Source organism: Agelaius phoeniceus, chromosome 1, assembly GCF_051311805.1.
Source record: "Agelaius phoeniceus isolate bAgePho1 chromosome 1, bAgePho1.hap1, whole genome shotgun sequence".
Classification (NCBI taxonomy): Eukaryota; Metazoa; Chordata; class Aves; order Passeriformes; family Icteridae; genus Agelaius; species Agelaius phoeniceus.
In genome coordinates, this window is record NC_135265.1 from 33,202,455 (window position 1) to 33,209,114 (window position 6,660).

A 6,660-nucleotide genomic window follows, 5' to 3' on the forward strand; every position below is an offset into this window, starting at 1 on the left:
CCAATCCGGCTAGCTGGAACCCAAGCCCACACGGACCTGCATGGACTGAAGATAAAAGACGAGGAGCGCTCTTCCACCACGTGGGGACGAGTATCCTGTATATTGGCTTGGGATGGGACACTGCCATGTGGGGACGAGTATCCTGTTCATTGGCTTGGGATGGGACACTGCCATGTGGGGACGAGTATCCTGTTCATTGGCTTGGGATGGGACACTGCCACGTGGGGACGAGTATCCTGTTCATTGGCCTGGGATGGGACACTGCCACGTGGGGACAAGTATCCTGTTCATTGGCTTGGGATGGGACACTGCCAGGCGCAGCGACCGCCCAGATGGCAAAAGAGGCCAAACCCTTACCTGCAGTGGGGTTTTATCCCCAAAGGGAAAGGGGGCGGGGAAAGAGGACCGTGGCTAATGGGATAACACTGGGGAGGGGCGAGGGGAGGGGATCCATGGGGCAGACCACCAGGGGTGTAGAAAGGAGAGCATGGGGAGAAACCATGTGGTGAGGAAGGGGGAATAATCTACATGACATACCACCCTCAGTACAAAATTCCCGTTACCCAGGGCAGAACAACTACTAAATAAACTATTTAGTGCAATACAACAGGTTGGGATGGGGAGAAGCTGCGGGAGGATGGGTTTGGATGGGGAGAAGCTGCGGGAGGATGGGTTTGGATGGGGAGAAGCTGCGGGAGGATGGGTTTGGATGGGGGGAAGCTGCGGGAGGATGGGTTTGGATGGGGGGAAGCTGCGGAAGGATGGGTTTGGATGGGGGGAACTGCGGGAGGATGGGTTTGGATGGGGGGAAGCTGCCACCTAGCGCAACTTCTCTGGAGCCACAGAACTGAAGGAGCCCGCCTGCGCTTTTGTGCCACTATAAAGCTGTGATAAGGATGGGGCTGCGCTGCTTCTGGGAGCTTTTGATTCCCTGGTGTGCGGCAGGGGCCGTGGAAAGGAATGGGATGGCAGCTGTGCATCTGGGACAGTGACAGCAAATACGTTGTGGCTGTTTTCAAGTATAGCCTGAACCATTTTAAATGTGTTTGCTAAAGAAGCTTTGCTGTTTTATACCGAATTTAACAGCTTGTGAAGGGAAAATGTGAAAAACGCCTATCATTTATTTTAAAAATTTTAGAAGTTTAATAGTAATAAAAAGGTTATAAAAATAGTAATATAATTAGAGTAATAATAATTTGGACAATTTGGATTGAGACATATGAGACAATAGAAACAAAGAGTTATGGATATCCGGGTGCCTCTTTCTGGGCAACATAAGCCTGAAAAAGGACACCCGTTAACAGAGGATTAACCCTTAAAAGCAACAGCCTGTTGCATATTCATACACCTCATACATGATGCATAAATTCCATTCAAACACAGGATTCTGCCTGGGCAGTGTCAGCTTCTTCCTCATAATCCTGACGGCATCTTCCTGGCTGAGCAAGGCAGGAAGAAGTTTGTTTCTTCTGATAAGAGAGCAATAAATTCTCTTTCTCTGAAAGATTTAGGTGTCCTGTGGCTGCTATCTGGTGCGAGTACCTCATTCCTTTCTTAAAAAATATCTCACATACATAGTTTCTATTTTAACATTATGTTATAACCTAAGCTATATTTAACACACTACTTGAAAAAATTAATACAACACAACTTTCTAACATAACACATATAATATTCATTTTAATATTTGCGAAAAGCCAATCATAAAATATGCATTTTTCACAGAAAACATGTAGAGCATGGCATACATTTGATTGCTGTTGGAGAACAGAAATTATTTCTTTTGCTAAATCCCAATTTCAATGTTTAACTTGATAACATTGAGGTATGTGTTGATGAGCAGGTGCATTTTTAGTGTTGCATCCTGTGTGGGGGAGTATTGTGCAGAAGTATCTAGGTTGTGAGGCAGGGCTGTTTAGGGATTGACTTTCACAAACTTTACTGGTCCCACACGAAATAGCAGCAGTTGCAGCTTTCTGGAGATCACAGGGGTGAATGAGCTCAGTGGGGTCCATAAGCCATGTTCAACAACAGTCCCTGAGCAAAGCAAAGCTGCCTTGGAACTTGTTTTCACCCCATTGTCCAATTTGGTTTTGATTCCAGTTTGGTTTGGATTTGATTTGGGTTGGAGATAAAGGGAAAGAAAACTATTAATGTGGACCAGAGTTGGAACAGATTCAGTGTTGTGACTGGGGAGTCCCAAAGGCATTCATTTCACAGAAGAGATAGTTTCTTTGGTGCCATTCTGATGACAGTGTGTGAGAGGTGCTTTGGGATTTTTCTTTTGTTTTTCTTTTTTTTTGTGTTCCCAACCCCAGCAAGTAGCATTCTTCCATGATAAACAGAATGAAAAGTGCTTTTGTTCTTGAAGACTATTTGAGTGATGCACTAAATTGTTGAAATATTTGACAGTCTGGACATTGACACCTGTTTCAATTGTGAATAACAGTGAAGTCACGTCTGCATGATGCATCATGTCTTACACTGCCAGAATATTTGAAGTGCTGCTGAAATGAGCATTAATGCTTCTGGTAACTCCACATATATTTGTGTAGCCCTCTTGTTTCATGTTGACAATGTGTGGCCTCATGTGTGGCTTGCAAACTCTTTTTATTAAGGAACACCACAGCCCCTACCCCATCTCCTCATCCATTCTGACATTATTCCTGGTTGGTAAGCTAAGGTGCAAATGAATGATGATATGAAATATGACTTTTCAAGAACATGCCATTGTAAAAAATGAAAAGAAAAAACCCTGCTATCTGAAGTGGGGAAGTGATCATAGCAATCTCACAAATATTCTAAATGGGGAACAATGAAGAAGAGTAGGGTTCTGCTGAACCAGGTATCCCCCAGAGGGTCTGAGTGCTGCAAAGGCCATGCAAGTGCTAATGAGTGTGGAAGTGTAGAGCTCCCTGCAGAATTAATGCAGTTTTCAAGATGACTAAGTACCAGCTGGAAGCAGCCCATCTTCAGGCTCTTGTGGAACTTGTCCTAAGTGTTGTGAAATCTTTGGTAGGTGAAGGATACAGAACACAAGTTTTGCTGGCATCATGCTAGAGTTGTCCTGTTTTAATGCACAGTGTAGTGACTTAACTTTTTATTTTGCTGAAACTAATTTTTAAGGATCTTTTTTCTGTGTTGTACCATTCCACAGAATCTTGGCTGTGAAGAAATGAAGAGAACAGAAGAAATGTCCAAGATGCACACAGTAGAAGTACTCTGCCTGCCATACCCACTGAAACCATACTGACTGTAGGTAGACGAGCTAATATTTTTGATAGTGCAACCAAGTGTGATGATGTCACTGATTCTGTTTCCAGCTCAGTTAAAATGAAGTTCATGCAAATTCATTGTACAGGAAGCCCAGTGAGCCCCAACAGATGGATGAGATAGCTGGCTATTAAACTGAAGCAGACTGTTTAATTCTGCCTAATCTGTCAACCTAACTGTCAAAATTGGCTTTACTGAGTTAGATCTTGCTGTTCAGTTGCCTGAGCAATGTGCTCTTCCTTCAAGATCCCCGAGGTGCTGCTGCCCTCTCCCACTGCCACAAGCCTCACTTGTTTGGAAGCTCTTGGAGCTGAACATCTTGTCATGCCTTGGGGAAACCTGGTGCATGTCAAACAACTATCACAGGTGTGAGTAAACCAAATGAAGTTGGAGTGCAGAGTAAATGGCATTATTTCAGTTGTCATGGCCTGTGCTTTCTTAGTTGGTTTATGCTGGTTTAATTGTGTCTGTCCTGGATACTGTCCCAAAACCAAAGATGAGTGACTGGAACATTTGTTCTTAATGAAGTACTTGTAAAACTTATGTCTTGGAAACATAAGGAGATTGTCAGTGAGCTAGGATATCACTCGGACATGGTGTGTATGAAAATAACAAAGATAGTTCTTCTCGAGTGGAAAGGCTGACAAATAATTTCAAAACTAATAGAACTTGATGTAAATTGTGTCCAAAGAGGAATGTAGTGGTGCTGACCAATTTACCAACTCTCCTAGGAAATGTTGCTGAGAGGATGGCAACTTTACAGATAAAATAACAGGGGTAATTAGAAGTTCCCTTGATTGCAGCTCAGTAGGTACTCACACTAATAGAGTGTAATGTACATACTGACTTTTCAGACACTGTGGCTTGTTTAATGTGGATGTGTCTGCTAATTTGTGATTTTAATTTTGAAACATATTGGAGATTGTAGTGTATATATATATATATTTTTTTTTTTTGTGGTGGGAAGAATAAAAAAATATTCATGCTAATGTTTAAAAAAGGGGAACTATAAGGGGAACTATTCAGTTGCTCATTAAAATAAAAAAGTGGGGGAGGGTGAGATAATTTGAGCCATTGAAGGATGCAAGTTGATGCCAGAGCTAGCTTTAGCTATTCCATATACTGCAAAGTATCCCTTGCACTGAAGGGAGCCAAGACCTGCTCTTGTGGACTTTAATAAGCATTGCTATGGTTATCAGAAACAAGATGGGAAGCTGGCTTGGAAGGTGATATGACTGAGTCTGGTGGTTGATTGTGTGAGGTTGTTTGCATGGTGGTTTTTTTTTTTTAATAAATTTATTTTTGTAGTTTGAAAAGCCTTTAGCAATTTTAAAGGAATTTAATTCTACTGTTTGCTAGTGTAAAGAGCTTGCATCTTTGTAAAGCAGACTGTTAAAATGATGCCTGTGTACTTAATGCTCTGTGAAGTTATCTAATGGGCATTATCTCAGCCATTAAAGGTCTCATGCACACAAGTTGGAAGGAGATTTGTCCTGTGGCTCCCAAGCCATCTGTTGAGCTCCTGGATTTTCATGTAGTCATGTGTAGACTGTTAAATTTTCTCTAGTGCTTGAACTGGTATTGACCGGAGTTTGGTTGCCTGGTTGAATGTTCTGCTACACTAACTTTCTATTCCTCTAGTTTTTGAAGTAATATCCTGCAGAAATCTTGCATTGGGAAGTGTTCTTCATGAGATGGGATCCTTATTATTTTTCATGCAGTGTGCTACAGTATTTTTTTACAAAGTAGCTCTTGTCTTATGCAAGAAAAACAGAAGGAACCCTGTAACAAAAGTGTGTATTTTTGGTCAGCAGAGATGCCCAAAAGTGCAGGAGTGCCTATTAAATCTTTTCTGTTGTTGTTTCATATTTTTAAGTGTGGAATGAATAAATTGTGTTCACCTTCTATAGTAGAACTTAATGAAGTGTCTTTTGTTATCCAGCCCATTTAATGTCTGGATGAATTACAGCAACTGTTCAACTGCTAATCTAAGCTTTTAGAGAAGCATGTGCTACAACTTGGGGATTTACTTTTAGTTGGGGTTTGTCCATCTTGCAATTTCCAACCATTGGATCGCATTCTGCCCTGGTTTGTTACAGGTAAAAGGTTTCTAGTCAATCTTCTGTGGATACTTAAAAATTCCTGATGAAGTCCATTTCTAAGATTTCACTTGATAAACTAAATTTAGAACACTTCTGAACCTGTGTTTTAGCATACTTATTTTAAATGTATCTGCAGATATATTTATATTATATATTGCTTGTTGGTAGGAGATGTTAATTTGGTTGCTCATCAGCTCCATATGGAACTGGCAACTCTTGGTAACTCTTCTGTTGTGTCTTTTTGCCTCACTAATTTCCCCCCACTTTCCAAGAATTTCCCACCAGACTTTCCAAGATTTTGAGGCAAGTGTGTGTGTGTGTGTGTGGCAGGGAAAGCCACACATGTCGGGACACTGTTAGAGGTACTTCAATCATTTTACTTTTTATTTTTGGAGATGAATGTAGAAGGAAATAGCAAATCTTTACAGCAAGTCTGTAAAGCTGTACCTAGGTCTTCCATGTTCAAATATATTTTCCTATTTCTGTGGGCGTGTTGGATTAAGTCACAGTGAGAAGAATGTTGCAAGCCTGCTTCTGAGTATGGACTTTTAACTTCCTTCATCCATTTCAAAAGTTTTATTTTTGCTGAGTCTTATAGGTACCTTGTCTGATATGAAATATGGGGTACTTCTAAATAATCCTGCCAGTCATTCAAGGAAGCATTTTGGTTTTTGTTTCTAGAAAATTATCTTTAGTTTAATGACCTTTCTGCTGACAATCAGTAGGGAGTTCACAGGTCACCTGCTTTTCCCGCTAGAAGGCAAGAATTCCTTTTTATTCTAGAGAATTCTTTTCCAGCAAGAAACCTTTTGTAGTCTGACTTTGTGGATGTTTTTTTGGATGTATGGACAGGTGAATAATCCAAATTCTAAATTCTGTAATAGAATCAAAAACTGGAGGACAGCTAGGACATTTTAAGCTTTCAGTGGCAGTTAAGACTCCCACTGCTATCAGCAGTCATGCAGAAACTCTTCCTTTAGTTGTCTGATCATGTAGTCATGTTTTTACTCTGTGAAGCAAGGCAGTCAAGTCATAGGAGCAGAGGTTAAAAAAATTTGCTTTTTCACTAATTTCTCGTCAGGTGCGTATTGTGTTATGTGTAATTCACAAGGATTAATGCTTTTTTGGTATCAGTTTCTAAGTTATTTGGGTGAGAGTTTCTGACTTGCTTTTCCTTCTGCATAGGAAGGAACAGATGAATTGATTATCAGGTGAGATGAGCTGCAGCAGAATTTGTATTCAGCAGTGACAGAATTAATTTTGGACATGGATCAGCTGGCCCTCT